This window comes from Phaenicophaeus curvirostris, chromosome 1 (assembly GCF_032191515.1).
Source record: "Phaenicophaeus curvirostris isolate KB17595 chromosome 1, BPBGC_Pcur_1.0, whole genome shotgun sequence".
NCBI lineage: Eukaryota > Metazoa > Chordata > Aves > Cuculiformes > Cuculidae > Phaenicophaeus > Phaenicophaeus curvirostris.
The window spans coordinates 149,874,123-149,887,032 of record NC_091392.1 but is presented as its reverse complement, the minus strand read 5'-3'; positions in this window follow the sequence as shown (position 1 = coordinate 149,887,032).

The following is a 12,910-nucleotide window of genomic DNA, read 5'->3' as shown; positions in this document are numbered from 1 at the left end:
AGTGCTTCATGAAGTAAAAGAAAATAATTTCCGGCAATCATTTCCCTTGTGTTTTCCTAAGACATTTTGTCATGTTACAGTTGAATTTATGAAAATTTTGGTGCTTGAGGGTTGTAGTATTTTGGCATATTAGTATTCATTAAAACTTTCTTTTAAGCTCTACTTTTTTTTTTATATGTTGAGGAATTACAGGAAAGAATAAATGCATACATATTTATACATCATATGTTTCACAGAGATAGGGAAATAGTTCCTCCTTGAATTTTCATAAGATTAAACTTCCCCTTTATCGAAGCAAGGTAATGGCTGCTCAAGTTGACCTCTGTATCCTAAAAATTAAAGGGCTTGCTGAAGAATTACCAGGTAACTTCTTCAGTAACCCCAAACCTACGTGCCTGGTACGAAGTCTCCAGTCTGCATATTAAAAACCTTGCCCTTCATAGAATTATGAATAGATAGAATTAGAAACTGCAGGTCATGGATACTGCTGCACTTTGCAATTGTAATGACCTATCCATCCCAATTTCAAGCACAAATTTTAATCAAATTCCTGGCATAAGAAAAAAAAATATTGTGAATGAAGATCTTTAATGAGTAATTCAACAAGATGTGAAAAGAACTGTAAAAAACATTCAGAAATCAAGTGAGTAAAAAAAATATTTTATAAGAGAAAAGACAACTTTCTAAAGGTATAAATAACCAAACTGGCAGATATAAGGAATAGATGAGTAGATTTCACTACATTGTGTACAACACAACGAATATAATTATGTTAATTTTTATGAATCTAGAATAGCTGTATGTTTTATAAAAAATATATATTTAAACTGTGCTGTTGTATTTGGTGTGGATCATGACATCCTCACACCTAACCGGCAGGTTGTGGTCTTGTGAATCTGTTGATGAGTAAGGTTTCATGTCAACCAATGTAACCAATGTCGAACAAAAAGACAACACATCCCATCTCTAAATTTATATCCACACGAACTATCCTTTGCCTAAAATGCAACATTGCAATACCAAAAGTCATACACTGGCAGGTAATTTCAGTATCTTAACAAAAACTAAACCAGTAAGATAGTCACTTTTGCACCAAAATGAACATTGTGCATACATTTATAAGAAGTTATGTGTAAATACTGTACAAATGTCAGAGAGATGGGCTAGTTAGGCATTTGGAATTCACAGCTGTGTAAAGAGATAGTACTAGACTGATAACTTACTACAGGTATTAATTAAGAGAAAAGTTCTATCATGCCAGACTAAATATTAATTTTAACTAGAAATTTAAAATTGTACTTTGAAGTTTCAGTTAATTAAAAATATTTTAAAATCCCTCTGTCGTTCTTCCTTCAAACTTACATGAAGCTTAATGGTCTTTTAATTAGCATCCTGAAGGTGAAGGAGAATAGCAAAAGCCTAAGTATCAAGGAGATTGTAGAACATAGGGAGAGTTAGGAGTAAGAGAAGTAGAAACTTTTAAATACAGGAAATAAAACAAACTTTTTATAAGGAAAACAATAAACCAGTAAACATCTAATAGCCCTAATTTTAGACAAGAACATGAAGAAGGTTTAATTGCTACAATACCTAACAAAGTTGTAGATATATTTCCATCCATATCACTCTCTGCCACCCTCTCTCCATCTACATCACAACCTTTCTTCTTACCTTCATACCTGCACAGCTTTACGTGATTTTGAAATTGTCTGTTCTTGAATGCTCTTTATATCCACAAAAAAAACGTTGTGTAAGTAAACCTGAAAAAGTAAGCCTGTTGCATAAATGCAAGCACATCTAAATGCTCTATAAACGTGGAAAAAAAATCTGCAAAGGCTTTTGGTCCTAAGTTTTGGAGACTAGAATTATTTACATAGTCAAAAACAGCTGAAAACTGCTTTTAGACCTTGCTCATCACCACCTGTTCGTCATCAGCTCTGTGGTATGTCAAAGAGAACTGGCATGTTTTTGGCAAACTTCCTGTGTCTATATTCTGTAAATTTTGAGGAAATGTGACTTATTAACCAACAAATCAAAAATTAATTTATGATCAAAACTCATCTGTCGTGCCACAAAAGAACATCTTTATCCTATTTTTTTTTCCTTCTGTGTAACAGACTGCCTCAAGAGAAAGCTCTTCTGATAATAAGTAAGTAAGTTTCTAGTATGTACAGGTTTTACCTGTTTGTGTCAGTCTCAGAGCATACTCCACCTGCCTTGCTTGTACCTTAATTTCAATTCATTTTTTCATTTGATAGACTTAGAAGTGTTAGGTTTAAAGTTGTACTCGATGAACTTAAGGTTGTTTTCCAACCACAATAATTCTAGGATTCTATGATTTGGGCTGGGAGTGTCAGCGATTAGCATGGCATAACTTTATGATCCAGATAAGGGAAATCAAGGGATGGTAAAATGTTGGCATAAATAACTGACTTCTGCAAGAAAACTCTGTTACTTTTACATCAGAGGACGGTAGGCATTTTTTTTTTTTATTAGGGTGGGGTACTTATAAGCTTGTAAAGCAGACCTTTGTTTAGTCATTCAAGGAACTGTTAACTCCATATATAAATAGTGACTAAACAGTCACCATTCCTCAGAATAACATCCTTGTCTGAATATAGTCCACTGCTTTTAGTAATCACCCTCGCAATATGTATATCAGTTTAACTCTACCAATGATATTTAAAGGTGATATTGCACCATCCCTCAAAATATCAGATAGGACCAGGAAGTACATGCTGACTGTTCAGCTGTTCTTCCTGAGGTTTCTCTAGCATCAGTAGAACAACATCCTGCTCTCCTCATTGAGCTGAATCAAACTGGCATGGTCTTCCCTACATATCAGCAATTTTCAAATTCTGACATTTGTGTTTCACTCTGAATTTCATGTGTAGACTCATCTTTTACTTTCAGTTACAATCCTTGTTTCTGTAATTTAATTTCTCTACCTTAAGGTCAGATTAATAAGCAACAGTAATCCCTTCTCACTGAGGAGCTGCTGTTATAAACTATGATTTTAGTGGATGCGCCCACCTGCAGGTAACTGTGCTCACACAACACCAGCCTTGGTTCACATCACTACATGATTACAGGGAAAAGATAAAAATAATGAATCCATTAATTTAGGCCCAACTTTATGAGATCTGCATATTCAGTATTATTGTTTTGTTTTCATTTTTTTTGTTGATTTTTTTTGTAGTTGTTTTCCCCAGAGGATCCAGCAATAACGTTTCCTGTACATGAAGAAAACAAGCATATCTGCTAAGAAAAGCACTATATAACTCCAATACAAAAAAAGTGGTGGTGGTGGTGGGGGAAGTAATTTGTAAAAGCTTTTTATTACTAGTCTGTAGGGAAATGTACATTAGCAAATATGCATATCTGACTTGATTCTAACTGCTGAGTGATAAATGCTGGTATATGAATGTTGCTGTTCTGAATTTGCAACCTCATTTTCCTTAGAAAACAAAGTTCAGAATATTGTCCTCAAAAGTGTATTTGAAAAATGTCATTTGTCAGAGAGCAAAGTGAACACAAACCTTCCAAAAGCTGCAGTAGTGTAAATTACTTTTGCCTGCTTAACATAAAGAATGTTATCTCAGCCAGACTCATCCCAAAGGAAAGTCTGCTGCCTCTCTGAAGCCTAGGTTAGAGACATCACCAGGAAAATCCCTAAAATGAGGAAAAAATTGAGGTTCTTAATGCCTTCTTTGCCTCAGTCTAATAGTCAGACAGTTACCCCAGGGTATTGAGCTCCTCAGCTGGAAGATGCGAAACAGAATAAACCCTCCATAATCCAGGAGGAAGCAGTTAACAACCGGCTGTACCACTTGGATACTTGCAAATCTATGAAGCCAGATGGCATCTACCTGGACTTTAGTAAAGCCTTGACACTCCTTCCAAAAGAATTCTCCTAGAGAACCTAGTGGCTCCTATCTTAGCTCGGTGTTCTCTTCGCTGGATGAAAAACAGGCTAGATGTCTGGCTCAGAAGGTTGTTGTGAACAGAGCTAAATCCAGTTGGCAGCCAATCACAAATCATGTTCCCCAGGGCTCAGTGTTGGGGTCTGAGGAACGCCAACTAGAGTAACATGTTTCATTGTATATTGTATGTAAATCATTACAATACTTGAAATCCAGACTTAATCTCTGGAAAATTAAATGACAGGGTTTTTCTGAAGTAATCTAGATTGCAGCTATTATTAAAAATCTTGTTCAGCTATCTTGAAACACTTAATTTTTTTTTTTAGTTTGTAAATTCCAATCACACGGTAGCTTGGTATTAAAAAAGCATTGGAAAATTTGAAAGGGTTTTTATAACTTTTAGAGGTTTTTTCTCTCAGAAACTCTCAAGACTAAGAACAGAAAAATAAAACCACTTTCTTTTTTCCTTTTTTCCTTACAACTTCCCTGTTATGGTAACATGCAACACATAAAACCGGTATATCTGTCCCTGCTATACTTACTGAGTTATTGTTCCTAGCACTGTATTGTACATATGTACATACTCTGATCTTCTCTGGCATTCTAATCTACTACATTTTACTGTTAATTAAGCAGTAGCACCACACAGACACATATAAGTTAAATACTGCTGATACAGACATATATAGATATGTTACTTAAAAATTTGTCAAAAAGATGAAATAAAAACCTCCTCATAATTAATTTCTGTACTTCTATAGTTTTTTTAAGAAATGTAACATTTAGATACATTCTGTTACAAACATAAAATGGTTAACAAAGCAACATGCAACACAAAGGCTGAGAATAACTTTAAGAGGGTAGTCATCACTTTAAAGGACCAGTGTTTTTTTCTGTTTTAATTATGGCTATATTCACTTGTTCAGTATTCATGGAAGATGTGGAAAATTAAAGGAAAAATGTTTGGGGTAATTTAGAATCACAGCATGTAGCAAATTAATTGAGTCCTAGAACTTCACAGAGAAATACTTCACAGAATCTCTTAGGTTGGAAAAGACCCTTAAGACCATTGAGTCCAATGGCAAGCCTAGCACCGCAAAGTCCACTACTAAATCAAGGCCCTAAACACCATGTCTACACACCTTTTGAATATTTACAGGGATGATAACTCAACCATTTCCATAGACAGCTTTTTCCAGTGCTTGATAACCCTATCGGTGAAGAAATGTTTCTTAGTTTTTAACCTAAAACCCCCTGTGAAACTTAAGACGATTTCCTCTCATTCTATCACTTTCTACATGGGAGAAGAGATCAACAGCTACCTCACTAAAATCTCCTTTCAGGTAATTGTAGAGAGTGATCAGGTGACTTATCACACTCTACCCCTCAGCCTACTTTTCTTCATATTAACAGTCCTAGTTCCTTCAGCTGCTCCTTATAAGAGTTGTTCTCATAAATCACTGAAATTACTTTCACATAATAAGTAGTTCAACTATTAAAATATAGCATAATAAGGATATGTAAATATTTAGAAATATTGACCACGTTGTCAAACGTTGTCAAACTTTTTCACAACCAAATTCCATATATATTGAGGTGGGTGAATGTCATGGTATTTGTATTTGCAGTCATCTGGACAGGGATATTAGTGTGTTCTGCAGCTCCTTCTAGCCCATATGCAGAAATTTTCTTCCAAAAGTGACCCATTAGACCAGGTTATCAATGCAATTTAGATATCTCCTACAAGGGGTTCACTGAGATTTGGGAGCTAGATAGCATTCCTCTGTTCAATAATTAATGCAGTTATACCACAGTTTCTACTCAGTATCCTAATGGGACCAGCGTACAATTTTATGTTGTGGTTGTACTGATGTTTGGGCAAGGGCTATTTTGATGAGGGAAATTGTTTGTTTGTTTCTTTGCTTGGTTTTTGGTTGTTTTTCCCCTGAAACCTGTTATTTCACAGGTTCATTCACCAATTTTCAGTTCAGAAGAAAGAGCCGTTATTACTCTGACATTAAGTCGACCATATAATATTCAAAGAAAAACAATTTTTGCATGAAGCCATACATTCTGCATGAGTGAATGCACATTTATGTAACAGTGCATGGCACTGTGCAGACTATTGAACTTTTCCCATTCTATTCAGTTGAATATTCTAAGTCTTTGCTTTGGAGAGTTTATACTAGATTAACATTATGGTCTCTTATAGCTTAAAAACATAAGAAACTGTGAAATGGCTGCTCAAATACCCAGGGGAAGCAAGACAATGTTTTGATGTACCACGGGAAACTAAAATCATAACATACTATCTTTTTCTGAAATTGTCTTTTCCTATTTTTCTCCGTTCCTCATACCCTTTTTATCACTTCACATTAGGATATGTCTGGTGAGAGGAGATAATATTAAACTTTTTTTCTTATAGGACAATGTTAGGAAAGGTCCATTTTTTGCTGTGCTACACCAGTATAGCATCATAGCTGTCAAAAAAGTAAGATATTGACTTTTTTTGTTAGATGATGTGCATGAATACAGTAGAGATGGAACTTCATTGCAGCTTCTGATTAAGAAAAGGCACAATCTATTTATTTTTTTCTCCACAGACTCAAGAAGATAAACTTCTGCCATCTTTCTTTAAACTCAAAAATATAACACTTATCTGTCCCATAGGTAAATGATTAAAAGATAATATGAAATTAGCAGAAAAAATATGCAGAAGTCATGTAGCTTTAGTGATTTTTTATACTAAAAAATTCTATAGAACATACTAAGTGTGTTAACTGGATGATTAGCTGTGTTATTATTTAATGTCTGTTTCTTAAGTGCGTAGTCAGTGGGCAGCTGAGCTTATTTTAACAGAGTAAGCTTTTGCCATCTGTCCTGCACCTCTAATTGAGATGCAAAACACTCATAATTCACAATTGCATATTAAAAATACAATAATAAGTCATTGAAATGCATGTGTATGTTCATCATTTATTGCTACAATCATCTGTTACATTTTGGTCAAAAATCAGCAGGAAGGTTTTTGTTGGTTTTTTCCACTTTAACATCGGATCAGCTCTTGCACTTTTTTTTTTGTGAAGTTAATGGGCATATGATGACTTATATCAACTGTCCATCTGATCTGTAGCATGTTGTATCTGTTGTTTTAATAAAAAAGTACTTTTTCTTCAAAAGGTGTTGCAATACCTAGTTAACTCAGGTATGCATACACATAGACAGATACATGTGCAAATAAATCTGTACTCAGAATAAGATATTTCTGATATTTAAATTTTTATCATCTTTTCAGTTAAATTCAGACAAATTGTTGAAACACTTCAGTAATGAAAGTTCTAATTATCAGGCTTAAGATTATTTTATTATTTTTTTCTCTATATGGACCTATTTGCATCAGCAAGTATTTGGACTTGGACATATTTTTGGAAGTGTTTGTTATCTGATTTTAGTGTACTATATTTGTGTCGTAAAATTAACTTGGCATATTTTATATATTTTCTTGTAGTTTACCTTACTTTTGAAAATAATAATTGTATACAAGTATGAAATCTTTTCTCTCTTCAAGAATGTTCTTTGTGCACCTAATTCTTCTTTTTATGTCTGTTGTCTTTTATGCCTTCCTGAAAGCCAGTCATGCTGATCAGTAAAACTTTTCATTAAGAAAATTGACTGCAAACTGTAAATGAACCACTAAATGAATTTTAAAGTTCTGTTTTGCTAACTGTAATTCTTCCACGAAGACACTTAACAGATACATTGGATTCAGTTCAAATGCCTTAACAGCATTGTCCAGTAAGATGACCAATGCCCTAGCAAATCCTGGCTGTCCTCCAGCTGCCATTCTATAGTGATATGAGTCTCCCGAGTGTAATAGCTGCCATCTTTATGTGGATTTCTCACATGTCCTGGTATCTCTCAAAAGGTATTATCACTTATGTCAGCACAACTGTCTTGATCCTCACATGCCATTTGTTCTGCAGGCTCAGTTGATCTATCCTGATAGTAATAGAAACGGACAACTAAATTTAAATGTCATAATCTTGAAATTGATCTCTGTCCTGTCATCCAAAGGGATCCTGAACACATTAATGACTTCTGATTCTCTGGTTAAAATGAAAGGGATTTAAATCTTTCAAAGACATTTTATATTATCCCTGCAAAACTATTTCATACACCCATTTCATAATATTAAGACATGCCAGTGAAGAAGTGGAAGAATGAAGAACCTGTTATGTATCTATATTCAACTTCAATATTCATAGAATGGTAGAGTAGTTTGGGTTTGAAAGAATCTTGAAAGATCATGTTGTCCAACCCCCCCATTGTGGGCAGAGGCATCTTCCACTAGATCAGGTTGCTTAAAACTTCATCCAGCCTAGTATAGAACACTTCCAGGGAGGGGGCATACACAACTTCTCTGGGCAGCCTGTTCCAGTATTTCACCATGATCATCATAAAAGAATTTCTTCCTGATATCTAATCTGAACCTACCCTCTTCAGTTCAAAAACATTGCCTCTTGTCCTGTCACTGCAGGGACTGGTTAAAAGTCTCTCTCTCACCTTCTTATAAACTCCCTTTCAGTATTGTAAGGCCACAATAAAGTCTTCTGTGAGCCTTCCCTTCTCCAGCATGAATAGACTAAAATCTCTCAGGCTTTCTTTTTAGGAGAGGTATTCCAGCCCTCTAATCATAATCATGGCCCTCCTCTGGACCCATTCAAGCAGCTGTATGTTTTCCTGTATTGAGGACTTCAGAGCTGGATGCAGTACTTCAGGTGGGGTTTTACCAGAGCAGAGCAGAGGGAGACGATTACCTCCATTGAGCTGCTGAAAATGCTTCTTGTTATGCAGCCCAGGATACAGTTGGCTTTCTGGACTGCAGGCATACGTTGCAGGGTCATTTTTTGTCCACCAGAACCCAAAGTCTCTCTGCAAGGCTGTTATTAATTCATTCATCCTTCAGTCTTTATTGATATTGGGGATTGCTCTGGCCCAGCTTCAGGACATTATACTTGACCTTGTTGAATCTCAGGTTCACATCAGCCCACTTCTCAAGCCTGTCAAGGTTGCTCTGAATGGCATCCCTTCTCCCTAATGAATCAACTGCACCACTCAGCTTTATGTCATCTACAGACTTGCTGAGGGTGCACTTAGTCCCACTATCTGCATCATTGATGAAGGACTGAAGTAATACTGGTCCCAGTATAGACTGTTGAGGGACACCACTTGTTACTGTTACTTGTTACTTTCTATTATAGAAAAAAACAAACTAACAAACACAAAAGTAAGGGACCTGTTCACTTCCTTTACTATCAAAATATTATTAAAGTGTTTTCCATGTGTGCTTTAGTAGGATAATGTTTATGTCCTTCTACCTTAACTGTAGATTAAGAACCAGCTATAGCTAGAGAAAATTATCATTTTAATTATTATCGATGTTCAAATTGAAATTTTGTACACTAACTATATTATAGCAATTATGACATTGCACTTAGTAAGTTGTTTAAGTGTTGCTTTGCCTGATAGAGAAGTTGGACTTTAAGACAGTTCTTCTTCCGATCCAGACCTTTGTCTTTGTTCAAGGGTGCTGGCAGATCTGTTATGGGTTATGCTTTACTAAACAAGTGAGTGGACAATAAACCAAAATAAAATCCAGCAAAATAAATACTGAGGATTTATTGATATTATTTTTATTAATTTAATAATAATAATTAATAATGACTTAATTTATTAATTTCTGTTTTCTGTTTCTGAAAGCTGTCATTGTTCTGGAGAGATTCAAAGGAGAAACAGAAGAATTATTATTCACAGGAATGTAGTGCCAGAGGCAATATTGTTTAATACAAAAATAAATACTATTCAGCTTGATTGCCCATCACAAAAATAACTCTTCAGATAACAACATTAGTACTGTTATTCAGACATCCGTGAGTTTATAAAAGGACTATCTTACTTCTCTTGCCTTATTGGTGAAAACCTATTCTTACCTTTCATGAAACTGTTTCACATGCTACAGTAATTTTAAAGAATTTGCATGACATTTCAGTACCTTACCCTACAAATTTAACTCCTGTGAATGGAATAAGATATTTGAAAATTAAAATTTTATTTTAAAAATGAAAATAAAAACCTGTCCTGATAGTTCTAGTATTCTTCATTTTGAGGTGTTATTGGCATAACTTTAAGAAGAGCTAGAATAGCTTTAGTCTATAGTTTAATTGTTAGCTTGGAATCTGGAAATTCATTTAATTTTTAAATAAAACAAATGTAGACTTCTGTACTTTGCCTGGCTCTGTTTAGCATTACTGAAAGTTAGCATGATTTATTAGTATAATCAAAATCATCATGCAAATTGTTATGCTACCTTGATTTTTTGAATAGAGGGTGGCGAAACAGCAGAAAAAATGTTATAGTTCTTCACATAGCATTGCTGATTTCAAACTTTATATGTAGAAAGTAGAAGAAGAAATTTCACCAAATAATTTAGTAAAAATTGTAAATAAGTTGTTACTTATTGTAAATAAGCTATTTGCTTCATATTACTTTAGGGTAGTATTTCATTCAAGGTTTCTTATATTTTCTTTATCACCCTCCCTATATTTTCCTTATTTTCCCACATTTTCCACTGTGTTCAAAGCTTCAAATCAGGTTATGTTCTGATTCTAATCTGACAAAGTAGACTTAGTGCAAATGCTGCATCTCTGAATAGCTGAGGATGGTACAGCATTTTTTTCTAGGCTTCACACCTGTAGAAGTACCAGACATGGGGCTAATATAGCAATCATTTAATATTTGGCAAGTTCCTATGTTTTCTCACACACAAGTATTTATTCCTTTCTTTTCCAGCCAATGTCCCTTCGATGTTGTACCCCCAATTTGGGACAGTGTAGAAGAAAAGATAATACAGCTTCTCTCTTTTCAAGAAAGGAACAAAAATTTCAAAGCTGAAATTAAAAATAATTGAATATAATTATGCAGAGAACAAATGGAACCAAATTCTTTCTTTCTTTAGAAGTCCTTAAAAGAATTTCAGTGAACTGTTCAGTATCTATTTTTTCAACAATTTTTTTTACATCTTGTTGTGTCTGAAAGTGTTCTGTGTATGGAATATGTGTATTTATTAAGATATTTTATCATGATAATATAAATTGTTTTCGAAAAGAAAAATATTGTAATTTGTATTTTCCTCTTTTCCATTAAAAAATAAGGTTTTTTTATGCTGATAACATTTTTTGTGATCATGATAAAAGTATTGTAAAAAAAGGACTGTAAGATAATAAAGGTTAAAATGGTGCAGAAATAACAGAGACATTGAAATACTGTCTTCGCCTGGTGATATGTGTCATCAATTGTAACTATGAAATTTATTTCTTTCATTCTTTTAATCCAATTTAACTAGAAAGAAGGTTTTCAATTATTATGTGTGGAAATGGCATATTTTATGACTTTCTCCTTGTGATACGTACCTCTGTTTCAAATAACTTTTCTTTGATCTACTTATTTCATTCTGCTCATTTAAAAAGCTTAATTAGTCAACCCTTTTGAAAAGTAAGGCATAGTGAAAATGACTGAAGCAGTTCATCTTGACATTTGACTATATCAGGTTACTGATTGTAACCAGTTAACTCATTGTATCCAGTGTTTCAAGGAATGCACAGTTTTTAGCAAAATAATGTTTACACTGTCCTCCTGAGTGATTTGTGTCACTCCAATGCTGTGCTGGTGATTGTAAAGAACCCACTTTAAGTGGGATGTAACACTCTTCTTCCTCTTTCCTGGCATACATTTATGGTCACTGTTGGAAATAGGACACTAATTCAGGCAGCTCATGCATGTGAAAGAATACGTCCATTCATATGTTCTTGCATATTTACTGTAGCTTTCTTCCTCAGATCTTTGATATTATAATAATAATATTTACTATTATAGCAGTAATTGTTTCTGCTGTTGATCTTATGTTTGCATAGTTATAAAAAACTCTTAAAAAGACAATGACAACTTTTTTATTGTTTACTTTCTTGACTGTGCAATTTTGTTTCTAATGCTATGCTCACATAACATGAGTTAACACAATTTCTCCTCATCTTCTTAAGTAGAATAGTTTTTATTACTGTGGCTACAACTAGATACTTTGCTGCAAATCTATTTTCCCAATCTTTCCTTCTTTACAAAAACAATGAACCGTATTTTTATGGGGTTTTTTCACTCCCTAAGAATGTTCTAGTGTAATATTTTCTAAATTAAACTCCTTTTATAATAAATCATGTTCATATAAAGGGTTGGATTCTAACCCTAGCTTTTGAAGAAAGGCACACAGACGGAGGCAGAGAGTGGAAAATCCTATCATCTGCTGGAACAAGCTAGCAAGATGTTATTTGTCTGTTCACTGCAGAAAATGTAGAAAAAGATTTGGGGAAAGATTAGCAATCAAGAGTAACAGAACTCATCTTGAATAATTACAGCCATCTGTAATAGAAGTTTCCACTTCTCAGTGGTCACTTCAGATATCCTTTGTAGCTTACAAAAGAAAGAAATGTGTTTTCTAGGCTAAAATTCAATTAATCTATTTTAAACGTATGCTTTAGAATAAAAGGACCAAAAGTACCTCTTTCTTTCAATTACCTGTGAAGAGCACCTAGAATGACTAATTCAGCATAAATGTTCCCACTATAAAAATCTATGTGAGAGGTTTTTCTTATTGATTCTTTTCTGCATTGTGTCCTGACATCTCATGAAATCTGTATACAAGATATTTGGGCTTATAAGCGACTAAACTTGCTCAAAAAAGAACTCCTTTGAGAAACCAAGTACCCAGTTAGGATATGTATACACCAGAAATTTTAACGCTCAGAGATTATTTAGTGAAAAAAAATGCTTCTTTCTACACTTATAAATTGTCAAGCCTCAAGCCTTCAAAATAAGACACTACATGTAAGCTGCCACTGGCTTTATGTCAGGATATAATATTTCTGAATATTTTTCCT